This window comes from Erithacus rubecula, assembly GCF_903797595.1.
Source record: "Erithacus rubecula genome assembly, chromosome: 25".
Taxonomy (NCBI): domain Eukaryota; kingdom Metazoa; phylum Chordata; class Aves; order Passeriformes; family Muscicapidae; genus Erithacus; species Erithacus rubecula.
The window spans coordinates 6491991-6507021 of record NC_136677.1 but is presented as its reverse complement, the minus strand read 5'-3'; the positions used below and the strand labels follow the sequence as shown (position 1 = coordinate 6507021).

At 43.6% G+C, this 15031-nt stretch overlaps 1 protein-coding gene across 4 annotated transcripts in view; it reads left to right on the top strand.

The window, feature by feature from the left end:
• The window catches only part of ARHGAP32 (Rho GTPase activating protein 32), a 236236-nt gene that overhangs the window by 108556 nt on the left and 112649 nt on the right, over positions 1–15031 (top strand). The gene's annotated exons all lie outside the window — the stretch shown is intronic.

Sequence of the window (15031 nt, the reverse complement as noted above, 5' to 3'; positions counted from 1 at the left end):
TGAAAACTGTTCATTTTCTGTGTGTAGGAGCAGTGTGCCTGATCCATGTCCCTGCTTTCTGTCTCCTGGTCATTTGCTGATTTGACACAACCAATTTTTCAGTCATTCTGGAGACAACTTTTATGTTGGAGCAGGTCTGTGTCCACACAGGTGTGTTTTTTACTTCCTGTGGTTCTTTGAGTTCTCCCTCCCATCATCCAGGGATGTTCAGCACAATGTGTAGCTGGAGAGGGAGCACAAGCTGTGCATAGCACAGGGTTTTGATGACCAGCAATCAATTATTTTGTGGATTTAAGCATTTCCTGGGAGGTTTTCAGGATGGCAGGGCAGACCTGGAGGGTTCATCTTTATGTTTGTGAGAGGCAGAAGTAAGATCAGGTAATAATCCTTTCCAGGTTTTCCTGAAGCATGTTCTGCTGGGAGGTTCCCACAGGCAGGAGTGGTTTAGCACTGCATTTTGTGATGTCACTGCTGCTCCTGCAGCTTCCCCTGCTCTTGCTCAGTGGTCCCCTGGCACAGCCTGACCAGAGGCTGTAACCAGAGGAGGTCTGCCTGAAAAACAGAAATTGTGGGAGGATGTACCAGAGGAAATAAGAATGTGTTGGTTATTGAGCTGTTATTGGTTATTATCAGCCCTGAGCTGTTTTCTGTCTCTGTGCTGTGAAACCAGGAAGAAAATGGGCTGGTGGCAGCATGAGAAGAACTGGGGTCAGTTCTCTGTTTCTACCATATCTGCCTCTGAAAAACCCTGTGTGTTTAGCTGTTTGTGTACCTAAAGCAGAATTAGTGCCTAAATAAGGTGACTCAGGCCCTCTGTGCCACTAATTGCTTCCTCTTCCTAAGCAAGGTTTCTGATAAATCCCCACATGTCAGGATTTTTTGTATGGTGAAAAATCTCTTTGAGAACAAGAGCTTTGCTGCTGAAATGTGAAAATATAAAGCATTGCAGCAGTTTCTTAGAATACCAGTATTAATGGTAAAATAAATGAAAGCTGTTAATACAACAGCAGTGCTAGTTGGGAGATTTAAAAATAGGTTCACACAGGGCTCATGCATTTTAATGGAGTTGGAGACTCCTTTGTGCTCCCAAGGTAGAGCAGGGAATAGCAGTGGGCTGGAGTGATGGGAAGTGACAGCTTGGCACCTAATAGAGAATTACTGAGTTGCATCTGAGGGGTGGTGGGTGTTAACTGCTTTCAAAATCTATTCACTGTTAGAAATTTGCATAGTAGAAATGCAGTATTATCTGTCCATGTCAGGAATTGTGTAATGCTGTCTATTAACAGCCTGGCCAAATTTCAGCTTGTTTTGTAACGTTTATGTCACTTATAATATGGTCTCATGGTGCAGGAGGTATTAATAGCCTGGCATTTCACCTCATGAGATCATTTTAAATTAAATTGCTGAGAGGTATGAAAAGGGATTTGTTCTCCTCTTATCCTTGCACTGTGCTAGTGATGCTGGGTGCATTCTGGGGGGCTTTTACTCTTCAGAAATGTCCTTCCACACTGCTTCCAACAGCAATATCTTACCCATACCTGTGGCTGGCCAGCCAGGCACATGTGGCATCCCAGGAAATTGCTGGTTGCCAGGCAAAGTCAGTGATGTCAAAGCTGTGCTGACAGGTAAAGCCCCACAGATTGCATCAGTGCCCAGAATTCACTGGTGTTTTGCTAAAATACCTTATGTTCCTTACTGCCTTTATTTTAAGGGCTGCATCATTCATTTTCAATTTCTAATGAAAAGCCAGGTTCTGCTTCATACATGTGTTTTAGTCTGACATGGGATAAATATCCAGCTGGTTCAACTTCTTCATGGTCTGTCTCCCAAGGAGATGCAATGTTTCTTCTCAGTTTACCTTTTTCCTAATTTAGCTTCTTCTCAGTTTACATAAGATACAAGGTATCTGCCCTTTAACTTTTTTTGTCCTGATTCTCAGTGGGTGAACATTGGTGGTAAGTCTACATAAAAATCTCTGTACAAATAGAAGGTCATTTCCAAGTGGTTAAATTGCATTTGTGCAAAAGAATCTGTAATTCAACCTGTGAAATGATAAAAATGCGCACTGTTCAACATCAGCACTTTGCATCTAGCAAGTGCTAGCTTTTAAAATATCTGTTGGTTTTCTATCCAGTTTTTGAATCAATTACTGAAAATAACTCATCAAAACTGCATGGGACCTATTGAGGCAACTTCAAATCCATCAAGTTTAAAAACGTGAGATAGAAAAATGAGTATGTAGTCCCATATCCTTTTGCTTGCATTAAGAACTGGCTCCAGACTGAGACATAGTTAAATTTCTATTATAATTTAAGAAGATATTAATGTAATTCAATAACTATATTCTAAAAAAATTCTACTAGGTCTCCAGGAGAGTTTGGACACTGCTCTCAGGGATGCTCAGGGTGGGATTGTGGGGGTGTCTGTGCAGGACTGGAGTTGGACTGGATGATTCCTGTGGTCTCTCCCAGCCCAGGATATTCTGTGATTCTATGAAATATGATTTTAGTTTCCTTACTAATAGATGCCATTAATATAAACAGGAGAAACAGTGATTAGGAATTCCGTAAATATCTACTTCCTGCCAGGAATAAATACTCTGTTCTTCACTTGAAAGGATTAAGACATTATCTTCAGCTGAGTAGGTTTTGGCAATGGAATATGGAGAGCTGATCAGTTCTATGCTTCCCAGATTATATTCTTTTCTCCCTTAAAAGCCATTTGCTGAAGGCAAGTGCTGTAATGCACATTCATATCACTTCAGCATCTTGCATTTGACACAGAATTATCCCTCCGAACAGCACAGTCTCTGTGTTTGCCTTGCTGTATCTGATGTCTAAAAATAAATCCCTGTGGGAGCAGCACTGGGTTACAGATCTTCTCCTTATCAGCCTTGGCAGGGCCATGCAGGAACTGTGTTATCAGTGGTAAGGGAAGTATTTGAGGCAGAATCACTTCCGCCTGGCAGGCAGCAGCTGCCAGCAATTCCTGGCAGGAGTTGTGGCTGTGGGAATGCCTCTGCATGGCTCAGGCCCAGCTGATGGGCTTTGCCCCTGCAACTGGATCTTCCTGTTGTGCCCAAAACATTGCAAAGAGCAGCTCAGTCCTTCTGTGCCTGTTGTCAGCAAAGCCTGCTAAGAAGATCCTTTTCGGGGTCATCTTCCTTTGGTTTGCCTTTTTTCTTAATGATATCCTAGGGAAGGGGGACATGGGGGGAATGTGCTTCTGAAGGAGTCTCTTATGTTTTTCCTAAGAGGGATTGCAGAGGAAACAAAACTGGTAAAGCCTGGCCAGATGCCCTTGGCTGGGGTTAACTGAGATAGTTTCAGATGCCATAGTTACAAGGAGTCTTGTGGATGAGCTGGGAACAACAGGGATGGGGATGCTGCCTGCTCCATGCATGTCTGAGGAGACACAGCCCAGCCTGGATCTCTCCATCAGGGATTTGATCCCAAGCCTGCTCAGTTCCTGCAGTGCAGGAGGGTTTGTTTGTCCCCAGCTCTTCTGTGGGTACAATGCTTTCAGTGCATGGCAGTCAGGAGCAGCCTGAGTAGCTCCAGGCTGCAATATCGTTTTGTGAAGTGTTTAAGAAGGAAAAATATTGATTGTTAAAACAAAAAATAAAACAGCAGTTCTCCATCCCAGTCCCTCTAAAAGATGCAAGTTGTCAGTAAGAAGCATAAAAATTGGCCTGAATTTTGGTGTTGGGGTTTTAAAGACAGTTTTGCTGTGTTCTGCTTTGTCTGTATGAATATTTGAGTGAGGTGCAGAGCCAGATTATATGTGAAGAGGGGCCCCTTTTCAGTCCTTCATCTTTGGATGCTGTTAGTCTCCTCTCAGACTTACCTGGCTGGATTCTGGTATGTTCCCCTCCTTCAAACACAGGGCTTCCCTCCCTTTCCCTGTCTTCTCTGTGTGATTTATTTCCTTGTTGCCTTCCAAAGTGGTGGTGGGGATGTTGCAAAGGCTGTTTTAAGGACGTGGGTATGTAAAAACAACTGTTCAGAGTGTAGGTGGAAATTGCCTCTATTAACTTAATAATTCCAACCACAACTCCCTTAAAATTGGCACAGTCTCCTGCCAAGATCAACAGATTTTTAAATTTGGAGTCTCTGGGCCAAGGTTTTTGCTGCCAAAGGAGTTAGGAAAATACTCGAGTAAGTTCACCTCAGTTTTTGGATTCTGCTGTTTCCTGGTCTTGCTTCCAGTGTGCCACAAGCTCCTCAGAAAAATTCTTCCCTGGAACAAGATCACACCTGTGAAATTCCAGGTTCCCTGTTTTTTTCCTCTGGTGAAATGGGAAGAAATCCAGCGTGGATTTTGTCATGGAAGGATAAGTTCAAGTGTGGAGCTGTGACTGATCCACAGGGCAGGAAGGAGAATGAGGCTGGTGTTCCCTTGTGGATTTATAGCTAAATCATTCTGAAGGTGTTTTACACCCTTTGCTCTCTCTGACAGACTGTTCTGAAATGAATACTTGATTCGTTTTTTAGAAAGGAAAACGTAATTGGGTTGGCATTGCTCAGCTGATGGAATGGCCACTCACAGGGACTCCATATTTCCCTAGATTTATTTATCTTAATCAGCTCTGATTTCCATCTGTGTTCTTTATTTTAAAAAGATGCTCATGAAGCTGTACCCATGGAAGGGTGGGCTAGAACCCACAAAGAAGTATTGCAACCAAATTAGATTTTTACCTTTTGGTTGATTACAACAGGTATTTTAGGGGCTGTTTTACATTCTCCTTTTTCTTTTGGATGTTTTTAGGAGTTTATAGGGAATAAGCCATATCTCCACAGGAGAACAGACCCATTTGGGACAGAAAACAGAGACCTCCTGCAGCAGTCCAGGTTATTTTCCCTTCTCCAGCATTTACCACTGGAAACACAGCAAGCTTGTCTGTGGAATTGTAAGGTTTTTTTGTTCATTGTGGCTATTTGATGGCATGAGTAAATCTTCAAGTGGCTGTAATAAGCCTAGCTGTTATTTTGACATTGACCTCCTGCTGTTTGCCAGCCCCTTAAATCATCTTTACCAACATGTTGCAGAAAAGTGTTAAAATTGGTTTAATTAGTAACTGGAACACAGTTGTTACAGAAAATTTTTCTTCCCTGCAGTTTAATGACCTGGAAAAAACTGAAAGCTGTATTATACATATAATTAAAATATGTTATAAACTTGAAGAGAGTCTGTGCACTCCAGAAAAATGATGCCTGTTTTGTTAGTGCTGGAAGGGAGATGAAATCTCATCTGTTTGTGGCTGCAGCCAGCCAGCCTGTTACCAGGAATGGTGTTAAAATGCAGTGTAATAATACTGGGCTCCTGGATCTGCCAGCATGCCAGGCTGGAGGAATTTAAAGGGATTTAATAACTGCCTTGTAGATATGATCCCTGAGATTTCCAGGAGCAGGGCTCTGTGTTTCCCCTCTCAGGGAGGTTTGTCAAGCCTGAGGATGGATGAGCTGTGAAACCAGACTTCTGTGGGAACCTTCCCGTGCTGTGTTTGACCTGTACCTGCCTCCAGAAAGGGCAGCTTGTTCAGGGCCTGCTCAGGTGTCAGAATTTGGAGGGCTGGTGACAGAATTGGCAGCTCGGGGGCAGCAGGTCAGGCTGGGGTGTTAAATGTTCATTCATGAGCTCAGCCTTCCCTGGGTGTGTGCCCTGCCCTGCCCTGCCCCAGGAATGTGCTCACTCAATCCCTGCTGGAGGGAGGGGCAGGCTGCAGTAGCTGGCACAGAGAGGGATGGGTGGGATGCTGGGAGAATTCCTCCTGTGAGGGTGGCAGCCCTGGCACAGGGTGCCTGGACAGGCTGTGGCTGCCCTGGATCCCTGGCTGTGTTGGGAGCTGGGCTGGATGGGCTCTGAGCAGCCTGGGCCAGTGGGAGGTGTCCTTGCCCATGGCTGGGGCTGGCACTGAATGGGCTGTTGGGCTGGATGTCCCTTTCAAGCCAAACCTTCTGGGATTCTGTAATTCTGTGTCTAGAATATAACCTGCTCCTGCAACATTTGTTTACTGTCTTGGCTTTGATATAATTCTGCTTAAGGTTTGAGCACACCAGACATGCTTATCCTCTTTCTCCAGGTGTGCTCTGTGTGCTGAACCTTGGGACCATTTCCTCAGGGTGGTTCCATGATCTGCTTTCCAGGTGATTTCCAGTCTTGGAACATTCAGGGCTCAGTGTTGCACTGTGGTGTGATGAGCTCAAGGTTGTTGTCTCAGTGTAAAATCAGGGAAGAGCTGTTTGAGTGCTCAGGATGAGCCTGTCACTGGCCTGTCCTGTGGGGAGGGGGAAGAACTCGGTGGTGTTTGCACATGCTGGTGTTTGGATGCTCCATGTGGAGGTGTTTGCTGTCCTGGGCCAGGGTCTGGATTTGCAGCTGCTCAGGGATCACAGAGGGTGTTTCTAGATCTGCTGAGCTCAGACCACATTTTTGTTTGTTTTACTTGCAAAAGAGATTTCCTGCGAACATGAACATTCCCAAGGGGCTGGATTCAGGCAGATTTCTCTTTTGCAAAGGAGGATCAGGCACACACTCCCCCCTTATGGACTGTTGGATGTCTGGAATGCATTTGGAGAAGTTGGTGGGCTTTGATGGGTTTGTGATTTTATCCCTTGCTGTGGGCTGTGAGCAGAAGATGGAGGCTCCTGCTTCCCTGTCCTGCAGACAGGGCACTGCCCTCAGCTCTCCTGAGCATCCAGAGCAGAGAGCTCTTTGATCTTGGCTCAGAATTCCAAAGGTATCAGTTACCTCCTCTGGCTTGTCATTTCTGGGCATTTTCTCAGCAGAACCCACAAACTCAGGCTGCTGTTTTCCTAGCAAAGAAGCATCAAAGGGAAAGGGAATGCTTCCATTACACATGGATGTGTGGCTGTGGGCTTTGAAAATCAAATACTTACATGAAGAAGCATGAGATTGTCTCACTGCTTCTTTCAGACCCCCTCTCCTGAAGTTTAACTTCTTTTCTCTCTTAAAACTAAGTGAACAAACTTTGATTCTACTCATTAATTTTTGTTTCCACCTGACCAGATGAGTAAAAGAAATATTAATAAAAACCTACTCTGGAACATATTTTTAAGGTGCAAGACATTCCCTGTCACCATCCTGAATTTCTTCCTTTCAAAAAGTTCAATTCCCAGAAGGAGCTGTTATGAGAAGCTTGTTTAGATCTGCACAGAGTTGTTTCAAGCTCCATAGGATGTTTTTTGGAGGCTTAAGGCATGGTTTGGGAGTTACAGTCAGATTTGACATCTCTGACTGCAGAGAGAGCTTTTGGCAACATCACACTCAGAATTATGTAAGTAATAATTTAAAGGGAAGATGGTTCCTTAATAGACACAAATCCAGTATTATATGAGTTGGAAATAAAAATACATAATGCCATATATATTCAGAATATATGTTCTGAATTCTTGAACTGGCCTTAAAATCCATTCTGTTCAATTGGAAAAGTGATTAAACTTATAAATATGGTTATAAACCAAACTGACTAGAAAAGTGCACTTCTTGGGGGAGTGACATTGCTGGTCCTACCAGTTTATGTTTAGATCCCAGCTGAAATTTTTCTGATTTACTTTGCAGTAGAGCTGTGTAATTCTTCTGTGTGGTGTTTAAGCATGAACCTTATTTATTGCAAATATGATGTGTCAAAACATTCAGCCTTTAAAAAAGCTGATTTTTGTCCAGATTCCCATTTACCAGCTTGAAGTAGTTAAAAAACCAAAATCTCTTCTGTTATTTTTACAGTTTGAGCCCAGGAATTCACTTTGCAATGTTTTTAAATTATTTAATAATTCTTTATCTGCTAAGTCCTGCAGTAATTGTAGGTGTAGCAGTTCTGGAATGGGCAGGGAGCCCACTGGGAGCTGGAGCTTTGGGGCAGAAAGGATTTGCATGGAAGGAGGGGAATGTCAAGTCAGGACAGTGGTGCTGCTTTGCTGAGGTGAGGGGAGCTCAGGGTTATTGATGCTTAATGAAAAGTGTGAGACTTGAGAAGCATCAGAGCTGGTTCAGGGTCCCCTGGCTCAGAGTTTGATTTAGTGTTGTGCTTTGCCATTTGCTTTCAGATTAAATAAAAGCTGGGTTGGGCTTGGAAGCTCTTTGTGGAGGAGTGAGTTCTTAGGCTGGTGCACTTTGAATTATGGATGGGTTTTAGCAGGAACACTGAGCTCTGATGGCCACTCTGAATACACCCTGGACAGGCGTGTTGGGCTTTATTTCCCCTGGCCCCTCATCCCTTTGAACTCTTTTAAGCCTCCCTATATCCCTCAATTTCCAGCTATGTTCCACTAAGTGGAGTTCAAAGACAGCAGAGGATTCTGCAGAGCTGTTGGGGTCAGTGCTGATCAGGGGCATAGGGAGACTTTGGTCCTGCTCTCCCAGCTGACTTGAACTTCTCAGGCCTATCCCCTGTCACAAAGATGCAGAATTTTGGCCATTAATAATTCACTCAGAGATTGTGGAAAATAGTGTTCCAAATTTGCCATTTGTGATTTTAAAAGAACCCAAGGGAGAGGGAAGACTTGGATTTTAAACAGCAGAATATCCATGTGCTCTTATAATTCTTTGTGGTGCACCATATGGATGAGTGGTTTATTGTTGTATTATAAAAACAATTAAGATGTGGATGATGTGTTTTCTGTTAGGATTATGAGTGTCTGTGTCTTGCAAGTTGTGATGATCAGAGTAAGGATAAAACAGCCCCTGTAAACCAAACTGTGTCTGCAGCAGTAACCCTGAGTTGAATTGCCTGCAGAATTAATGACTGATCTGGATGGCAGCACCTTCCACACAAGCCACTGCTGTGGGGTTTGTAGGTCTGTGTGTGCTCAGTGTTCCACAGCAGTTTGTTCACATCTGAATGTGCTTGGCCCCATAGCTGAAGGTGGTTTGAGCTGTGGGAAGGGCTGGACCCTTTAACCTCCTTTGTGTGCCCATTTAGACAAGTTGTTGTATCAGTATTTGCTGTAGAGGAATGTTTCTTTTACACAGCACTTCTGGTAAGTTATAATTTCATTATTTTCTCTTGGAAACTACTATGCTATTAGTATAAATCTTAATTGAAATACCAATATTTGAGAGCAAAATAAAGGTTTAAATGTCACATTTGTCCACAGTGTGGAGCAGCTTGGGAACTTGTTCTGGAAAGATTCTATTTTTCCATAGATTCACAGAATATTCTGAGTTGAAAGGGATCCCCAGAGATCATCAGGTCCTACTTCTGTGTTGGTCCTGGTGTGTGAAGCAGAGCTGTCCTCTGTGAGGTCCCAGATTTGTCATTGTGACCACTAATTCCCTTATGTGGTGATTTAAGGGCTTGGCCATTTAACTTGGATTAATGAGCATCATTTAGTTAATGGGTCATGCTGAGTGTGACAGCAGTGCCAGCCCAGGTGACTCCAGGTCCCAGCAGAGGTTGTGCCATTACTCCTGTCCTCTGCTTGTGTGTTTGAACTCTGGCAGGAATTGAATCCTACACCCTTTTCCCTTGAAGCAGAAACTGGAACCAGGGCAGGGCTGCAGGGTGATGATGCCTCTGTGTGGAGAACAGGAGCTTCCAAGGAGTGCTTTGCACAGGGGCAGGGTTACACTAATGCCTTTGGAAGGTGAATTAAAGGTTTGAAAACCAGAATTCCAATTCCACTGAGAAGCTTTTGGCTAGGACAGGACATTGATCCCAGGACATGGACCTGTTTCCAGTGTAACTCGAGTTGTTCACAACCCACCTTCCCTGAACTGTCATATGGGAAATTTAAAGGTTAGAATATTCTTTTCATATCTCTACTATTTTATCTCCTGCCTCTGGCATTTTGTCAGAATTTTCTAAATTAAACATGAAAACAGAGTTGCAGATCTCTCTGTGATCCTTTATGCAGTTAACCTTGTAACTCTTCAAGTCTATCCTCTGGAGGCTTTTAACTCTTCAAGTCCATCTTCTAGACACAACCAATTAAGATTTTGACACATGGATCAAAAAACCTAGACACTGTTTATGAACTACTTCACAATATTAAAGCTCATCCTATTTATTAGGGGTTTGCAAGATAATTTCTTTAATATCATGAATTTTAGGCATTTTGTTGTGCTGTTCTTGCTGCCCTTCACTGAGTCAGCATACAGAAGCTGCATTATTTTGTCTGTGAAAGCATTTTTCTTCCTTCCCTGGGATTTTGAATCCCTACAGGATATAGTGCTCTTGCACAGGACATAAATAACCTGTGACAGGCAAGTAACAGGGTAATTCCTGTGTGTACTTGTGTTCTGGAAAATACAGCTACATGTTTTCCAGCTGGCCTCTCTGTGAGCTTGCTGTACGTTTTTCTGTAACCCCTAGAAAAAAGTCAGTGCTGCTGAAGTGCTCCCAGTGTGGGTGTCAGGAAATGTGAGAGGTTGGATGGCACAGTGTTCTGGATTCAGCAGAGTCTAGTTTTCCTGGCCTTTCTCTTTACTCCAGAGGATTGTACCCCACTGACTGCCTGGGAGTCATTGCTAGGGCTTATTTAGTGAACTAAGAGCTTTACTTCTGGGCAAAAATTAGCAGAAGGCCAACTTTGGCATCTTGTGACTGACCAGAAGAGCTCTAAATTCCCCCTGCCTTCAGTTTTTGGTAGTCAATTGCAATTCATATTTCAGAGCATAGGATGCTTTTCAGTGCAGTGTCATGAGTTTGATGTCCCTGGACTGACACATGGTCACTGAGATTGGAAAGACCTCCCAGACCAACCACAGACAGTAGAATCCAGTTTTTCCACTCTATTGTCTTTAAGAAATAATATCTCTGAGCTACAGGATGAGATAAAAAATGGTAGGGATTAAAAATTTCAAAATAAGTCTCACTTTTCCTTAGCGTTTTATCTGTGCAATCCCTTAAGTGTATAGGTATCTTCCAGGAGTTCCCAGCCAGAGTGAAGACACTTGCTTGTTTGAAGAAACTTCAGTTTCACCCATAACTGCTTATAAGAGAACATTTCAATATGATCATTTCAGTCTCTTTCCCAAACTCATTTCTTCTCAGAACTGAAAGTCAGTAACTGTGGCACCATTTATTTTATTCTTAATGGCTGAGTTGGAGCAGCTTTGTGTTTGCTGGGAAGTGCCTTTTGCCAGAATTGGGGGGTTGGAGTCATATATATCCACCATTATGGAGTTTCTGAGTCTTATGGAGCCTCAGATGAAACATCTAAGTTTCAGTATCTTCATAGAGATTTTCCTCCTTTGTTGGGTTGAGATAAAACTAAACCAAACCAAACCACTCATTTTAGGGCTTGTATTGGTGCCTGTTTGCTTTTGGTGTGGGCATCTCTGTTTTGGTACATAGAGTAATACTGATGATGAGGACATGAATCCTGTTTCCTCTGTCACAATGCTGTGAGTTTCCCATGATGTGACAGAATCAGAATTTTCTCTGTCCTTTATCTTCATCCTCTTCTCCCCATCCCCATCACTGCTGAATCTGTGAGTTTAAGTGATCAACTGGGTGTACTGTGTAAAACTTCCTTTATGGGTCCAGGGCAGTTTCTTTAAATCATTTAACTCCTGGAAGTGTCATTGGATGTTTTCAGCATAAACACACTCAGTTCCTTCCCAGCCTAATTTCTCTGTGTCCTGTAGCTGTAGGATTGATTACAGGCTGGATGGGGCAGCCTGGGCTAGTGGAAAGTGGAATGAGGTGAGCTTTAAGGTCTTTTCCAACCCAAACAACTCTGGGATTTTCTGATCAATGTAAAATCTTGTATGAAAACATCATGTGTGTGAGGGAGGTTATGGTGCCTTGTCTTAACTGACTTATGCTTGTTCTGCACCTTGTATAAATGTTTCTCTTCAGTCTGGGCAATATTTACTGTGCAAAGCAGGTAAACCTGGAGTGTGTGGTCATTTTTTTCAATATGTAGAAAATATTTAGCTCTTAGACTCACTACACCTGAATTACTTGTCAGTTGCATTTTGAATTCTCTAGGCTTGTGTGAGTTGAATATTGCCTAAGGTTCTCTGGGACACCCCTTCTTCAGAGGAGAGCAGTTGGAGAAGTTGTGCAGGGCACAGCTTGTCCTTGTTGCTGGTGAGGAGTGACATGGCAGATGTGCTGGAGCTGAGGATGGGGATTTGTGAGCAGCAGGAGGGAGGACCATGTGTGTGGATGTGTTTGTGCACATGAAGAGATGAGAAGATGCAATAAAATCCAGAGCTGTGAGTTTCCTGTTAATGCCAGATACTTTTAGTCTGGCTGAAGTTTTTATGCAACGTTCAGCTAAGGGGGGAAGTTTTGGATTCTATTCCTAGAAAAGCTTTTGTTTTAAAAAGTCAGTTTGACCATGCACCTCTGCTGCTCATTTTCCAGCCCCCCTTTCCCCTTAAGTTGAGGGAAGTGCTTCCATTGAGTCTGTTCCACGTTTAGCATTTGCTCAAGTTGTACAAAAATGACAGTTGGGTTATAAAACATATGTCAGATCTGTCCCAGCTGTGGGACAAGGACTTACTGTTTCTTTGGTTAAAAAAGCAGGGTGGGGGCAGATTGGAGATGTGAGCATTTGAAGTATTTCTCATGCATGGACACACAAAATCCTGATTGCACCTTCCCCCAGCTCAGGTCTGGCAGAGTGGGAAGCTAAAGGACTTTGTTGGGAAGTGCTCTTGCTGTGGCTGTGTTCTCTCAAAGTGCATCCAGCAGTCTGTTTGTCACAGCCTGGCCTCTGCTCATGCCAGGGGCTGTAGGCACAGCCTCAGTGCCAGCAGTGCACACAGCCTGGTTTGTCCACATGAGTGCTTGTTGATCTTTCCCAGCTGTGGGGTCATGGGAGGAAATGGAACAAGTTTCCTCCCAGCTTTTATCACTTTCTCCTGCCAGGTAAGGGGAGATTATTGTCCTTCATTTGCTGCTGCTCCTGTTGACAAGAGAATTTGGTGGTGAGCTAGATGATAAATATTGTTTGTTGTGGGGAAGGAGTTCCCAGATGTGCTTGTGGTTCCACTGCTCTCCTCTCACTGCCTTCTGCCTTGGCCTTGTCCTGCAAGGTCCTGCTCAGGCAGCTGTGGGTGGAATGTGTCAGCTCTTGGTGTCAGTCACTGCAGCTGACAGGGATGTTTGGTTTTGATTGACAAGGCTCTTGGACATGCACATCCTGCAAAGATAAAGCTGTGCAAGTTGGGCCAGCATTATTTATTCTTATTACAAACCTTACTTCATCATTTGAAAAAATACATTTTGTAATTTCCCAGAGGGGTTCTGGGCTGCACATGCCTGTAAGTGTTGAGGTGGTTGGACAGTGCTTGGAGCAGCCTGGGATAGTGGAAGATGTGGAATGAAATGGAGTTTAAGTTCCCTTCCAGTCCAAAACACTCTGGGATTTGATGGTTTTATGACATGGTGGAGATGTTTCTAATAAAATTTTAGCATTGTGAACTTGCAGTTTTCAATATTCTCATCTTGATGCTTACTTGGGGTTTCTTGGCAGGATGGGCTGGGGTATAGAAAAGGGCAGGAGACACAGTGGCACAGTCCAAGGAGGAGATTTCTCCTTGGAGAAAATTGGACCACTCCAATCTCCTTGGACCACTCCTTGGAGTGGTCATGGGCTGCCTTTGTACCCTTTGTGTTTGTGTCCTAAGTGAGTTTTTGGGGTTCAGAGCAGGTCCAGAGGTTGTCAGGTATTTATATCCAGTTGTTACTGCTGTGCTTTCATGGCTCATGAGATACAATCCTGCCTCCACACTGGGAGAAATTCCTCCTGCCCCAGACTGGAGGTGTTGGATGCTGGGAGGGGACAGTGTTCCACCTCTGGAGTTGTCAGGAATGTTGGTGTTGCTACCCCCAGCCTTCCTTCCTCACCAGCTCTGAGTCCTGCTTGTGGAAGGGGCCAGGTGGGGCTGTGCTCCAGCAGAACTGCTCCCAGGAGAGCCAGGAGTCAGTTCCTGCTGGGAATTCAGCTTTATTCACATCCTGTGCCTCCACATGTGGTACACCAAGCTCCTGCCCCGAGGCTCTCCAGTCCCTGTTTGCTTTTCCCTTGTGTGCCTTGGGTAAGTTGTGTTTCCTGCCTTTGCTGCAGGAGTTCAGTTCTTGATTCTCTATGCATGAGAAATCCCAGATCTCACTCAGCACAGCACAGTTCAGATCACACAAATACCTATCTTTGGATGACAGGGGGCTGAGAAATCACAGTATAAATGTATCTGTATTTCTGAGTAGAAAATGTGCTTAGAAAATGTGACAGTGAGACAGGATCAATGACTCCCTTAAGCCAATTAAGCTGCTCATTGCCACAGCACTCTTCCCTCCATCAAAATTACTGTTGCTGGGGCTTCTGTGTTGTTTTTTTCTCCTCCCTTGGCACTCCTGCTGATATCTCAGGTATATAAGGCATTTTTTCCAGTGACTTTGATTCTTATCAGCATGGAAAAGAAGTTAATATTGATTTAGTGGGGGAGAAAACAGAAGAAGTGAGTAAGAGACTAATAGCTTGGAATGACAGGGCTATATCAATTTTCAGTTCCCTCAGAGGAATAATGTGCTTGTTTCCAGCAAATGGAAATAGACTATGAGTGAAACCATCACTGGCCTCCCACAGAATGAAATGGATTTTGGATCTCAGAGAAAAAAAGACAGTCATAACTAACCCTGTGATTTTAATGCACTTTCCTTGAAAGTCAGCAGTTTTATGAAATGCCATATGCAGGAAGATAAAAACTGTATACTTCTTATAGAGCTGTATAAAAAATGATACTCACTGCCTTAGTCTTATGTTTTTGACTGTGGATGAATGCACTTCTTGATAAGCTTAAATGCATTATGGATTGGAGTGGTTTATATCTTTACCTATGTCACCAGCACATAAACTGAACCTGCAAAAAAATTATGGACAAACGCTGTAGAAAACTTCATTCCTTGTGCATTCATGTGGCTTTTCTGTGTAAGTGGTTCTTGAATGAGCCAAATAAATATAAATTATGGTCCCCTGGTAGCTGATGGGTAATGCTGTGTCTGTTAATTGATTGGCAGCAGCCAAGGGAAGAATACTGCTTGGTCCATGGGGAG